We start from the raw sequence: 12,781 nt of genomic DNA, 5'->3' as shown, positions 1-12,781 counted from the left end.
AGGATGTCAGCGAACAATGCAAAATCCTATGGAATGAGGAGTTAGAGACGCCCTGAAAAGAATTCTATATTTTTACATGCTCTTTCCAGAGCCCCCTCTCCCGGCCGTGGATCATCACCCTCCTTTCCTCCTTTTTCCTTCCAGCAAAACTAAGCATTCCAAAAAACTTGAAGTTTTCTTTCAGAAGTCTTAATTTCGCTGTCACGGAGCTTTTCCACCGCTTTAACCCAACTTTCTTTCATTTCTTTGGCGAGAGCCTGAAATTCGGGCTGCCTGACAGGCTGCAGCCCGAAATCGGGGAAGCTTGGGGCTTCGTTCCGGCGAAGACTCTCGGGTGCTGGGGCGTAGAGCTCGGTTTTTCCCTGGGGTAGGGTTCCCAGCGCGGGCAGGGACTTAGTAGGACGCGCGCGCTCAGGTCCCCAGTCCCCGGTTGCGGGAACGCGCGAGCGCCAAGGCGGCCTTGGGGTGGGGTGGGGGGGGGGGCGCTTTAAACCCGAGCCGCGGCTTCCGCACGACCTATTTTTAGTGGCGCGTCGCCCCCCCTTTCCCTCGGCCTCCGGCGTGGTAGCCTCCGGCGGGCGGCCGCCTCCTTTCTGTCTCCCCCGCCGCCTCTCGCTCATGGTAGCGTCCACGCGGGCAGGTCTGGAAACTGAGCATGTCTGGAAGCGCTCGGCGGCCTCGGCGGCGGCGGGGGCAGAACCAGGCTGCGTCAGGCTGAGCCCGTCCACCGCGCGACCGCAGGAGCGCAGCGCCGGCGCCGCGCAGCCCAGCCCCGCCGAGAGGGGCGCACTCGCCGCCGCCGCCGCCGCCGGGCCCGCCGCAGCTCACCGCAGCCCCCTCCCGGCGACCCGCAAGTAAGTTTGTGAGGTGGCTGGGCGGTGGGGCGAGGGACCGGCGCCCCCGGGGAAGCCCTGGCGGGAGGCGCGGCTGGTGCCCCGGAGAGCCGGCTGGCCCCGCTGCCCCCGGTGCCCGGCGCCTCGGCCAACCTTTTGGCCAGTTTGAAAGTGATGACCCCTAGGATGTTGGAGTCGGGGGACCGGCAAAGCAGGAGGGCCGGACTGACTCCGGTTGGAGGCTAAGGGGGCCAACTTGGGGAGAGGGAAGGACCGCACTGCCAGGAAGCGGGCTGGTGCCGGCTTGGGAGGCTGGGTTTGGGATGCGGGCTCCTGGCTGAGAACAGCCTCAGAAGGAAAGAAGGGTGTCCCCGGGGGATAAGGTGGGAGCGACGTGAAAACCCAGTGTGGAAGGCATAGGAGAGGGTGAGCGCGTCCTGGCTGGAGCGGCGGGAGGGAAGGTGGATGGAAAGTGGGGCGCGTGGAAAGCGGATTTGAACCAGAGCAAAGGACGCCGGTGGAAGAGGCCGTCTGCTTCGGGAAGCAAGTGGACTGTAATAATTTGGGGAATCTGTACCAGATCAGGGCAGTGTAATGATGGAGAGAGGTAGCCTTGGATCAAGGTCTTTGCAGCGAATATGCGGGGCCAAATGTTGGGAACTGGCAGAGCAGAGAGGATGGATGCAGAAAGTGGCCCGGAAGGGCCAGCTGGAAAATCGCTGGGGTATTTGAGTGAAGGGGAGGAGGGGAACAGTGCAGCGATCGAGCTGAGGAATGGAGCCAGGGTTGGGACCAAAAGGCTCAGGAGAGGCTTGGAGGCTGCTACGTGTGGTCCTCTGAATAGTGTCTTAGTAGCGGTTCTCTGAGGTTCATTTGCAAGCCAGCTCCTCCTTCATCTCCTACCTGGCTTGGTTACCGGGCGGCTTGCTTAAGGCGAGTTTGTAGATTTGGACAGATCAGGCAACCGCGAAGGTAGTCGTTTGCAGGGGAGCTGTCCGTGCTTCCCTTAAGTGGTTCCCAGCACCCTTGGCGTACAAAGCAGGATCTGAATGTGTATGTTTCGGGGGATGTGTGTGTGTGTGGAAGTTGGGGGTTCTCCTCTGGGCCACAGGAGCCCGCGGTCTCGCCCCGAAGGTGCGGTGTTCGGGGCCGGGAAGTCAGGCAGAAGTCTGCAGTGTGCAAGTCGCGGCGGGGCGTGTGAGTGTTCGTGTGCGCGCGCGCCAGTGTGCGTGTTGCCCGCCCGGGGTCGCCTGTGTTGCTGCAGTCTGTCTCCATGACGAGGAGATCCAGGGCTTCACAGGCGGCACGGGGAGGGGATTAAAGGAAACGTGCTTTCCCGCGTCTCTCCTGCCTCCTTTCCCTAGGGTCACATTCTTTGCTCATCCAGTGATGTTCTTCTCTAACCTCTTCCCGGCTCCTGCACACCCCCACACCTGATGCAGGTCTTGTCTTCCGATTCGGTACCCGGAGGACGCGGCTGTCCGTCTTCTGCCAGAGGGAATCCCAGGAATCCCGGTGGTTAAAGGGGCTCCCGAATCCCCCCCGGCTCTTTCTCTGGGGCGTCACTCACGGGGACTGGGGCGGGGGCGGGGGGTTCCGCAGTTCGCTCTGCTGCCCCTGCAGGTGACTCTGTGATGTTGCCCCGCGGACCCCAAGTGATGGCTCCAAATAGCTAGAGTCCAGAAAATTGGACAGAGTGGCACTTACTGGTTCTCCGGAGGTGGGTCTCCCCTGAGTTCCCCACAGGTAATTAAATCGTAACTTAAAAAGGAAAAATGACTAGATTAGTAGACTAAACCAACTCTGAGGGCAAAAAAGCTGTATGTTAAAGCACCTCTTTGAAGAGTAGATATTTTACCCACCGACCTCAAGAAAGGAAGAAGCTTCTGCAATGTACAGATCTGAAATTAGAGGGGAAGGGGGCGGCAGAGCGGGAGTGGCATATTTCACCAAATATGAAAAACGAGGATGAAGTCAACTCTGGAAACTGGTACCATCTGTGGAGGGACTCAAAGAAGGAGGAGCGGGAACTGTATCTACTGTCTGCCGATGTCTCTGCAGACTGGGCTCTAAGACGGTGTGTGCAGTCATCAGAAATAATTCTGAATATCCAAATTGCAGGGGGGAAACTCAGAGGAAGGGAAGTGAGGAACTCTAAAAAAATGATGAGGACCATAGGAGGGGTAGTCTTGCAGGGTGATCACTGACCCTTGGAGGGACACAGCAGAAAGACCAACAAGCTTCTAATGGCAGGGATGTATCCTCTTATTCCCTGTGACAGTGGCTAGGCCAGTTTCTAGTAACTACTGGAATATACCTTTTGAAATATGACCATGATTCTGGATATCTGTAAGGTGAGAAGTTTGAATAAAAAGACATATACTGTCATTTTCTGCTTCTACCACTGTTTTTTCTTCATTGATTATTGTTAATACATGTGGTGAAGGTAGAATAAACTATTATTTTGCCTGTTAATTCTCCCCAGAGTGCTGTTCAAATAGATGTAACAAAATATGTTTGTCTGTTTTTTGCTGGAGAGTCATGGAGAAAGGAGAGTTAGGCAAATTGATTAGGATATCAAGTAAAGTTAGAGTTTAGGCATCTGAAGATATTATATGAGTGTGGAGGTAAAACTTCACTTATATAATGCTAAATTCAGTATGAAATGAGAAAACCCTTCTCTCCTTAACTCCAAACTTCCTGCATTTGAAATACAAAGGGTTGTACCTTTGGACTGATTCCTAGTCTTCAGAAGTCTAACTTGACAATAATTTTCCTGGAGAACTGTTACCTAAATTCAGGTTTGCTTTAGGAAATAATCAATAATCAACAGATTCTTTGCAGCCCTAAGGTAAAGACATTACCAAAAAAAAAAAAAAAGTGAAATGGCTTGATGAAGCAGAATAATGAGTGAGAGAAATATTAACCAAAGTGGGAAAAGAGAAATCACTTTCTCTTACTCCAGGGAATAGATATTACTGATAGGTTTAGAACTTTGGTTCTCAACAGGGGCAAGTTTGCCCCCCAAAGAACACAGGTTGTACCTGGAGATGTTTTGATTGTCACACTTTGATGGGGAGGGGTGCTACTGGCATCGTTTGTGCAGAGGCCTGGGAAGTTGCTAATGTTCTACAATATACTGAGTTGTCCCCGCAACAAAGAATTATCCAACTGGGGCTTCCCAGGTGGTATGGTGGTAAAGAATTTGCCTGCCAATGCAGGAGATGCTGGTTCAATCCCTGGGTCAGGAAAATCCACTGGAGAAGGAGATGGCAAACCCACTGCGGTATTCCTGCTTGGGAAATTCCATGGACACAGGACCCTGGCGGGGTACAGTCCATGTGGTCACAAAAGTCGGACTGAGCACACACACACACACACAACTGTCAGTAGTACTGAAGATGAGGAACCCTGGCTTAGAACAGGTGTGATTAGAATGGAAAGCTACTCCTGTCAGGATGCTTTCACATGTTTTCATTGGAAGTCTACCTTGAAAAATCAAGAATAGTTAATATTAAGAGACTGTCTTTGCAAACTGTTCCCCATTTACAAAAACACTTGCTTTAAATGAAGTAAATTAAAGAGATTTACTTTTAGCAGAACTTCTTTTCAGCCTTCAAAAAAGAGGTCCTAAAATAGGTTGGGAATGTCTGAAAGGCCCATATAGTATGTATAGGAGCTGAGTAAGCTTTTTTTTTTTGATAACGAGTTAAAACTGTTCTACTGCAGTTTTTTTCACTGAATTTGGTGATTGCTTTTAAAAATACATAGCTTTTATTTTTAATTAATATTAATTTATTTTAAATTTAATAAATTCTTCATATAGTGAGGAATTGAACTGAACCAGAGGAAAATGTTAGCTGAACATTTATTAGAAGCCTCATGAAATGTTCCCAGATGAAACCTTAGTGTTTGTAGGTGTCCACACAGAAAGGTAAGAATCCCATATAATTTTCATGGATTTAGTTTCAGTTTTAAATCGACAACAAGGCATGTATTGAGAGGCAAACCTTTCTGGCCTGTAGTACAATACACTGCCTGGAGAGGAGGAACAATAGCTTACACTCATAGATGTAATAAGATCAGGCGCTGTTCTAAGATGGCCCACGTGCAGGAACTCAGAACACCAGAACACCTGTTAGACAAAACCTTGGTCATGATGACACTGAAGAGATTTGGTCAGCATTTCCACCCTCTCCCCTCTGTCTACTTCCACCTGTACAGTGCTTCTGTTGGTTGGCTGATTGGTTTCAGAATTCATTCTAAAGGGATTCTCATTAGGGCTGCTTACTTCCTTTCTTGTTATAATAACCATTCCCTCCATCGTTGGCTGTCACCAGCCCTCAGTCCCTCAGGAATTCACACAGTAGAAGAGCCTCCTGCTTAGTCTCTGGGGCAGTCAGTATCCCCTCCTTCACTCCTGTGTGTACAAACGCAAACAACTGTTTCCTGCTTCTAAGAGGAACAGAGCTTTGTCTCTTGGAAAAATATTGGGTGGGGAGAGCCCTTGTTTTCCACAAAGGCAACCTCAGTTTCTCTGCTTGCAGCCCTTAATTGCCTTATTCAGTTGTTTGTTTAGTTGCATATTCTTGATCTTAGGAAGGCTTCCTCTTCCCGAAGACAAGAGGGAAAGAAGTGAGGAAAACAGAACTTCACTATGAGCCACACTGGTGTTGATCAAGGGCACTTCTCATGGGCTCTGTGAAGCCTCAATAAAATAATCTGAACCAATGATAATACTCTTTGTAAATTCAGCGAGCCTGTGTAATTTCAACACTAGCAGGCTCTCCTCTGGCCACTTGAACTCAATGCTGAGCTGCATTGTGCATTGCAACTGGTTTGCAAAACCACGTTTATTTAGAGTAATGTATATGTATTTCATGTATGTCTCTAAAAGTGTGTCTCTACAAAGAAACACAAGATAGGTATTCATTTTCATTAAATTTGAAGAGGCTATAGAGATATATATAGCCTTTTCTTGAAAATATTGATACTTCAGACCCCCTTGGTGAAATGCAGAAGGAGTAAAAAAAAAAAACAATAGGAGAGAAGCAGTTACATGGGTTTCTCTATAGATCAGACAAGGAGGGAGCAAGCAATTTGAGGTGAAAGGGGTCAGTTCTTGTCTACCTCTTCCTTTCTTTTGGAAATAGTTATTGATTTTGTTTGACATCTGAGCAAGGAGAGATGGTTTCTTTTCCCGCAGACACTTGTTGAGCTGATGTGTGCCCTTTTATGCATTTAATAGCCATAGTAGGAGGCAGTGGGCTGGCTGGTACAGATGGTTAGAGTGAAGCAGAATTGCAGATCATTTTCATTAATAAAACTGCAACAAAGGCTCACTTTCAAAAACTGAGTGTATCCTGTGACTATTTTGATGAAACAAATAGCAAAGATTACAGAGCTGAGCATCCCTGCTGCACTAGGCACTACCTAGGCTTTAAATTCTCAGAGTATACGTGTTGGGAATGGGGAGTGGACTAATGGCAGCTTCTTACCTGTAAACAAACTTGGTGGTCATTGAGGCAGGTCAGTTACTGTCCAGTTCAAAGAAGGACAGTGTAAGGACTGGACATTTTATTGAACAGTGTATGTTGCCCTTGCTGAATTCAAGAGTGAGAACAACAAAGGCAAGAATTTGAAATTTATGCTATAGCAAAGGCAAAGAGAGTTTCTGTTTTTAATTTCATTTTACCTTATTAGCAAGGTAACCTTACCTGTGGAAGGTTTTACCTTCGTTCATAAATGCTTATTCATCTGAAGAAGCAAATAGCCCAGAAGATTTCCCAAGGCTTTCAGCCTTATAAAGAGTGTGTCTCTTCTATCTCTGGAATATTCATTATGTGATATCATTTGGAATCTGAATACTGGGCTAAGTTGGTTGACACAATCCCTTCTAATTTTGTGGTTTAGAGCTGTCTCTGTCCTTTTAAAGAGTTGAAAGAGATATATTGTTTGTCATTGGGAGCACAGTTACGGGTGCTGGAAGCAGCTTCTTTTACACACAAACATGCCTGGTACTTGACATTGGTCTGGGACTCCACTGAACAAACATAGATCTTAGTCTTCTGGATTATGAAACATGATTTCAGCAGTTTTGATTTGAACTAGCATTGCAGCCTGGCTTGTGAATCAATTTGATGTATTTGGAAAAGACCAATGGATGAGCCAGAACACTCACTACCCAGTAGCAGAAAACAGGTATAGCAGTCCAGGGAGTTGATCTGGCACTCTTCCTTAGGAGTTTTGTGACTTTAGATGAAGCTTGTTTTTTTTTTTTTTTTAATTACCTCATGGTGCTCCAATTTTCTCATCTCTGAAACAGAATTTTTTTTCTCCTATAGAATTCACTGTAGGGTTAGAGGAAATATTTTCAAAGCCAAGTGCCTGTCAATAGTGATGGTGATGGGCTTATGTGTCCTTCTAAAGCTGAAATTTAAATGGTTACTGTCCAGGATGGGGAAGCAGTGGGGCCATTGGTGAGCAAACTGAGGTGGAAAAGGACCTGGGAGTGGATCATAGTTAGGATGGGGTTTTGAAGGTGAAGTGGGCTGTTGTCCTTTTTTGACTGATGGGGCCTTGGGGACTCAGGGTTATGGTGTGATTTGCCGAAGGTTATGCTACATCATTTCAGCTGAGTCTATTTATAGAGTCTCCATCCCAACATTCTCCACTTAAGAGCACACTTATTCTCTTGGTTAAAGCCATGTTTATTCTGTTTATTTAAAAATGGTTATTCAACTCAAGAACCTCTCATTTCAGTTGTTATAAAGGTCTTTTATAGACAAATTAAGAAAGGCATAAGTGGATCTCTAATTAAATTTGTACAAGAGCTCAACTCAACTTTTCACTTAAATGATCAAAATGATATCTTTATTTTTTCCTAATTGGAGTGAACAAAATTGAATATTGGCCCTTGTTGATGGTTCTGTTGCTAAGTTAATAGTTTTGTTTTTGTTTTAAATCAGTGCTGTTGCCGTTGTGGTTCCTTGAAGAGTTTCAGATTCAGTGAAAATGTAAAAATCTGCATGTGTTGGAAATACTTTGTGAGTTGTAAAGTATTTTATGTATGTTGTCTTATTTGTAACTCATGGTAAAGATATATTATCAGTTTCGATAATGAAAGACTTAAAATTGAAAGCCAGGACAGATGGCAACTTTGAACAAACATTCCCTTTTGAATCATTCAAACTTGAATTCAAATCTCCATGTTTTAGTCACTAGCTGTGAAAACTTGGACAAATAACTTGACTTTCCAGCTTCTCCTATCTTTTGCAAATCACATTAACCGGATTATGAGTATGATTCTTGAGATGATTCAGTAAGATAAGCAAGTAAAGATCTTAGCATGATGCCTGCACCCTTCTTTGTCCTTGTACGCTGCTAATTCACCATATTTCAGCTATGCCCTTGAAAGTAACTATTTAAACTTGAATTTGTTCATATATATTCACCATAAAGAATCAGAAAACTTGATTTTAAGTGACTTGAGAGGGGAATAAAAAGAGAGGCTTCATGGATGTGTAACTGAGTAAAACATGGGTTGTTATATGTATTTAGCTTCCAGTTGGACCTGATTTAGGGCTCGAACCATGTGACTAGTTCACTGTTAATGGGAGTGAGAGTGAAAAGGTTGTTAGTAGTCCAGGTGGGAACTGTGCATTCATTTCTTGTAAGTTTTCCATCAGCTTCCTCTTCTGGACAGAGGCATAGAGGCTTGCAAAACACAGTAATAAATCCATTACAGACAATTATACATGGAAAAGTATTGACCGAATTAGATTATTTTGTGGAAGGGAATGAAATGAAGCTGAAATTTCAATGGAACCTACTAGTAGTGGTAAGTCAAAAATCCAATCAGCAATAAAACAAAACAGAACAAAATTCAAAGCTTCAGTCTTGTAATTTATCAGCACTCCTTAACTGAATTAAATAGAAACTGATTCTGGATTATTTAAACAGAAAGGGATTCAGTGTATGGTCCTGGAAGAGTTTATGGAATCAAGGAAATGATGAAGAATGAGACCTTGGAAACGATAGCCTGGTGCTGGAATAAGTCAACTCTAGCCTTTTTCCATGATTGGGACTCTGTGCTTAAGACTTAGAATTCTGAGGGAGCCAGAAAGAGAGAAAAAGAGAGCACTGCCTTCCCTGTGCGCCATTACTCCTTACCTGTTACCTGGCAATGAGTCTTGCTCAGCCATTGGTCAGCACCGAAGCAGGCCCCGCCCACAAGCAGCCAGCTGTCAAGGAGCAACCTTTGGTGGGGGGATTCCTTCAACTGTTGGTGGAGTGTTGATCCTGAGATAGAGAGTGAGATAAGAGGTGGCTCCCAGCCTTTCCCCAAGACCCTCTAGCTCACCAGGCCTTGGGCCAGTGGGTGAGCTGGAGGGCCCAGGGAATAGGCTGAAGGCTGTGTCCGCCCACTGGCCTTGGCTCAGGCCTTGATGGCAGCCATGAATGTCTCGCCTATCCTCTCCTTTGTGACCTAATAGCAGCGAGTCTGCAGGTCACAACCTGTGGGACCTGCCTCCGCCCAGTTTGTGCGGCCTGAGGAGCTTGAGAGCCAGTTGGGTTGGACACCTGGCTCCCTCAGTGATGACCGCTGGGTAGGGTCTGGGAACTTGGCCCTGAGGGACCTGCTGCCAACTGAGCTGTGTCTCATCTTAGCCTGGACCCAGACCTTGGAGGATGAAAGTTGTACCCTGGGACCCGGACCCTTCCTAATCAGAACAGAGAATAATATTCATTCCGTAGAGATTTACAGGAGCATCATTACCTGACCTCAAGAACAAAGGAATCTGACACAAGATGTCTGCAGCAACTAACCACACCCCTCCTCACCTTTCCTAGAAAAGGGCTTTGCTGAAAACTTTTGGGGAGTTCGGGGTTTTTAAAGTATGAGCCTCCCATCTCCTTGCAGGGCCCTGTAGTAAATCTTTCTCTACTCCGAACTCTGATGTTTTGTATTGTTTGGCCTCGCTGTGCATCAGGCACACGGACTTGCATTTTGGGAACAAGTTCAGAGGAAGAACAGGGTATCATGACCGGCAGTTCACCACCCCTGTGCTTATGGACCCAAGGGGCTACCAAGGCATAATCTGTAATCCACCCCTAGTGGAAAGAGGGGACTAGATAATACTGGACAGACATACTCATATTCACGACATGGATTCCTGATGGAAAAACTGGCTTCAGTGATGATCAATTACTGGAAGGAAAACAAAACAAAAACAAAAAAGAAGTGTGTTATTTATGTGCGAGACAGAACCACTGTGTCAGTTTTCCAAGGCTGTTCTAACAAATTACCATCCACTGGATGACTTAAAACAACAGAAGTTTATTTTCTCACAGTTCAAGAAGATAGAAGCCTGTAGTCAAGGTGTTGGCAGGGCCATTGTCTCTTTAAAGCTTTCTGGGGGAGAATCTGTTCCATGTCTTCCCCTTAGCTCCTGGTGCTGCCTGTAATCGTTGGTGTTCCTCCGTTTACAGAGGCATCATGTTAGTCTCTGCCCCAGTGTCAAATGGCGTCTTTCCCACTCCCTCCGCCATGGTGAATCTGTGTCGCTTCTCTTCTCATAAGGCTACTAGTGGTATTGGATTAGGGACCTGCACTGTTCCCCTATGACCTCATCTTAATGTAAACAGTTACATCTGTAATGACCCAATTTCAAATGAGGTCACATTCTGAGATTGCAGGAAGAACATGAGATTTGAGGGGATACTATCCAACTTGCTGCTGCTGCTGTTGCTAAGTCGCTCAGTCGTGTCTGACTCTGTGCGACCCCAGAGATGGCAGACCACCAGGCTCCGCCATCCCTCGGATTCTCTAGGCAAGAACACTGGAGTGGGTTGTCATTTCCTTCTCCAATGCATGAAAGTGAAAAGTGAAAGGGAAGTTGCTCAGTCGTGTCTGACTCTTAGCGACCCCATAGATTGCAGCCCACTAGACTTCTCCATCCATGGGATTTTCCAGGCAAGAGTACTGGAGTGGGGTGCCATTGCCTTCTCCGACTATCCAACTTAGTGCCAATGTAATGTGGATAGGGTAAACAGCCATGCACACAGCGATATCTGAATAGTGGGAAGGGGTACTATCCTATTATTCTCTGTTATAAACTCTGTATGAAGTATCATGCCTGGTTTCAGGCTCCCATTTTCAGATGATCATGTGTCTGCTGGAGAACTAATGGAAAAACAGTTTGCTTTGTAAGAGCAGTTTTTTGAACTACAGACCATAAACTTGGCAAAGAGGAGTCCAAGATAAATATAAAATGAGCTTCCAAATGTCAAAAGGAAGAAAGATTTCATCTTTATTGCTTGCTTGAGAACTAGGACCTATGGCTGGGAATTCCAGAGATGCCGATTTTCTCTACGAGAGAACAATCTTGTATGAGTGTGGTTCAGGAGTCCCTATCTCTGGAAACATTCAGCAGAAGCTCATCATATTTGTTACGGAAGAGATAGAAGAGATTTCTGAGTATGCAGGGAGCTTAGATTGATAACTGCCCCCACGTTTCATGTTAAAATTGTCTTCTTCTAGGAGTATATAGGACATTCGTGATCCCCAAAGCATTATTATATGTTGTGGCAATAGAAGAGAACATGGCACCCATAGACTCTAGTTATTACATAGATAGATATTTCATTGATCTACTACGGTGGTGATAAAGAACAAACCAGGAACCTGTATAGTATCTGGCATAGCACAAGATCAATAATTACTTGTTGAGTGAATTTGTTGTTTCATCAGCATCTACTTTACAAATATATGTTCAAGTTGTTTACCTGGAGTGCTTCCCTGATCATCATCAGCCCTGTCATATTCTGTCACCCACTCCAGTGTTCTTGCCTGGAGAATCCCAGGGACGGCGGGGCCTGGTGGGCTGCCGTCTATGGGGTCGCACAGAGTCTGACACGACTGAAGCGGCTTGGCAGCAGCAGCAGCAGCAGCATATTCTGTCGTACGGTTTCTCTGTAGCCTTCTGACATCCAGGATTACCTACCTTGTTCATATGTGATTCCCCTCTTCGTTTCATTTTTACCATCTTAAAAATAGGGTTGGAGATGGGGAGTGATTTTTCTCCTTAATCTGTGTCCTCCTCTGGGCTGTCTTTGCCAAGAGAGGTAGCCCTGATCCTCTGAAATTCATCTGTTAATGTGAAGCCTGGAGGGGACTTTGGCTAAAGAAGTGTTTCTCAGCGTGTGGAACAGTGTGACTGATTCTACACGAGATGACTTTGGGAGCTGTATGGATATATATTGAACTGAAAAGATTGAATTGAAAAGATTCTGAGTTTGTTGTCTTTCAGTGTTTGTTATTAAGGCAAGGAGGAAGTTTCAATTCAGTGCCAGTGTTAAAACTAGTATCTCAAATACATGTTTATCTCCCTTTTGCAAATAGAGTAGGCTTCAGTTGCCAAGCTTTCAAAAGTTTCATAAAAGTATCTTGTTTTTATTGTTTTCAATTTTATCTTCTTTCATGCTAAGTGCTAGTTTCCAAATAAAATAATGACACAAAGCTTCCTTTAAAAATTCATACAGTGAAATTTCTAATGGTTTGATATTTTTAAAAAGCAAGAAGGTAATATAGATGGATGATTGAGACTTGGAGATTTCTGTGTCAGAGTTCTCCTATGAGTCAACTGTCTGGATTTTCTTCCTTGCTTTTCTGGCACACTTTGGCACTCTGGACATCTGGGATGAGCTGTTCTGTGTAAGAGTCCTCCCTTCCTGAATTGTTTCACAAGATACTTGTTGGCTCAAAGGAAGGGGAAATTGTGCATATAAACATGGCTTTGCATTGCTTACAGTGCCTAGATAATGTGTATTCCTAAACTGCTTTTTTAAAAGCAATTCAGGATGGGGGACACATGTACACCGACGGCTGATTCATGTCAATGTATGGCAAAAACCACTACAATGTTGTAAAGTAATTAGCCTCCAAT

At 45.4% G+C, this 12,781-nt stretch overlaps 1 protein-coding gene across 4 annotated transcripts in view; it reads left to right on the top strand.

Annotated features, from left to right (window-relative positions):
• Positions 1 to 674: 674 nt before the first annotated feature.
• The window catches only part of OXR1 (oxidation resistance 1), a 565,559-nt gene continuing 553,452 nt past the window's right edge, over positions 675 to 12,781 (top strand). For 2 of the 4 annotated variants that reach the window (XM_027561321.1, XM_027561320.1), the window contains exon 1: positions 782 to 854. The gene's annotated coding sequence lies outside the window, so the exon portion shown is untranslated. Of the gene's footprint in view, positions 855 to 12,781 lie in introns of all 4 variants that reach the window. The other 2 variants (XM_027561325.1, XM_027561322.1) reach the window with 2 other exon arrangements.

Source organism: Bos indicus x Bos taurus, chromosome 14 (assembly GCF_003369695.1).
Source record: "Bos indicus x Bos taurus breed Angus x Brahman F1 hybrid chromosome 14, Bos_hybrid_MaternalHap_v2.0, whole genome shotgun sequence".
NCBI classification, from domain to species: domain Eukaryota; kingdom Metazoa; phylum Chordata; class Mammalia; order Artiodactyla; family Bovidae; genus Bos; species Bos indicus x Bos taurus.
The sequence above is the reverse complement of the archived record's forward strand: the minus strand, read 5'-3'. Positions and strand labels throughout refer to the sequence as shown.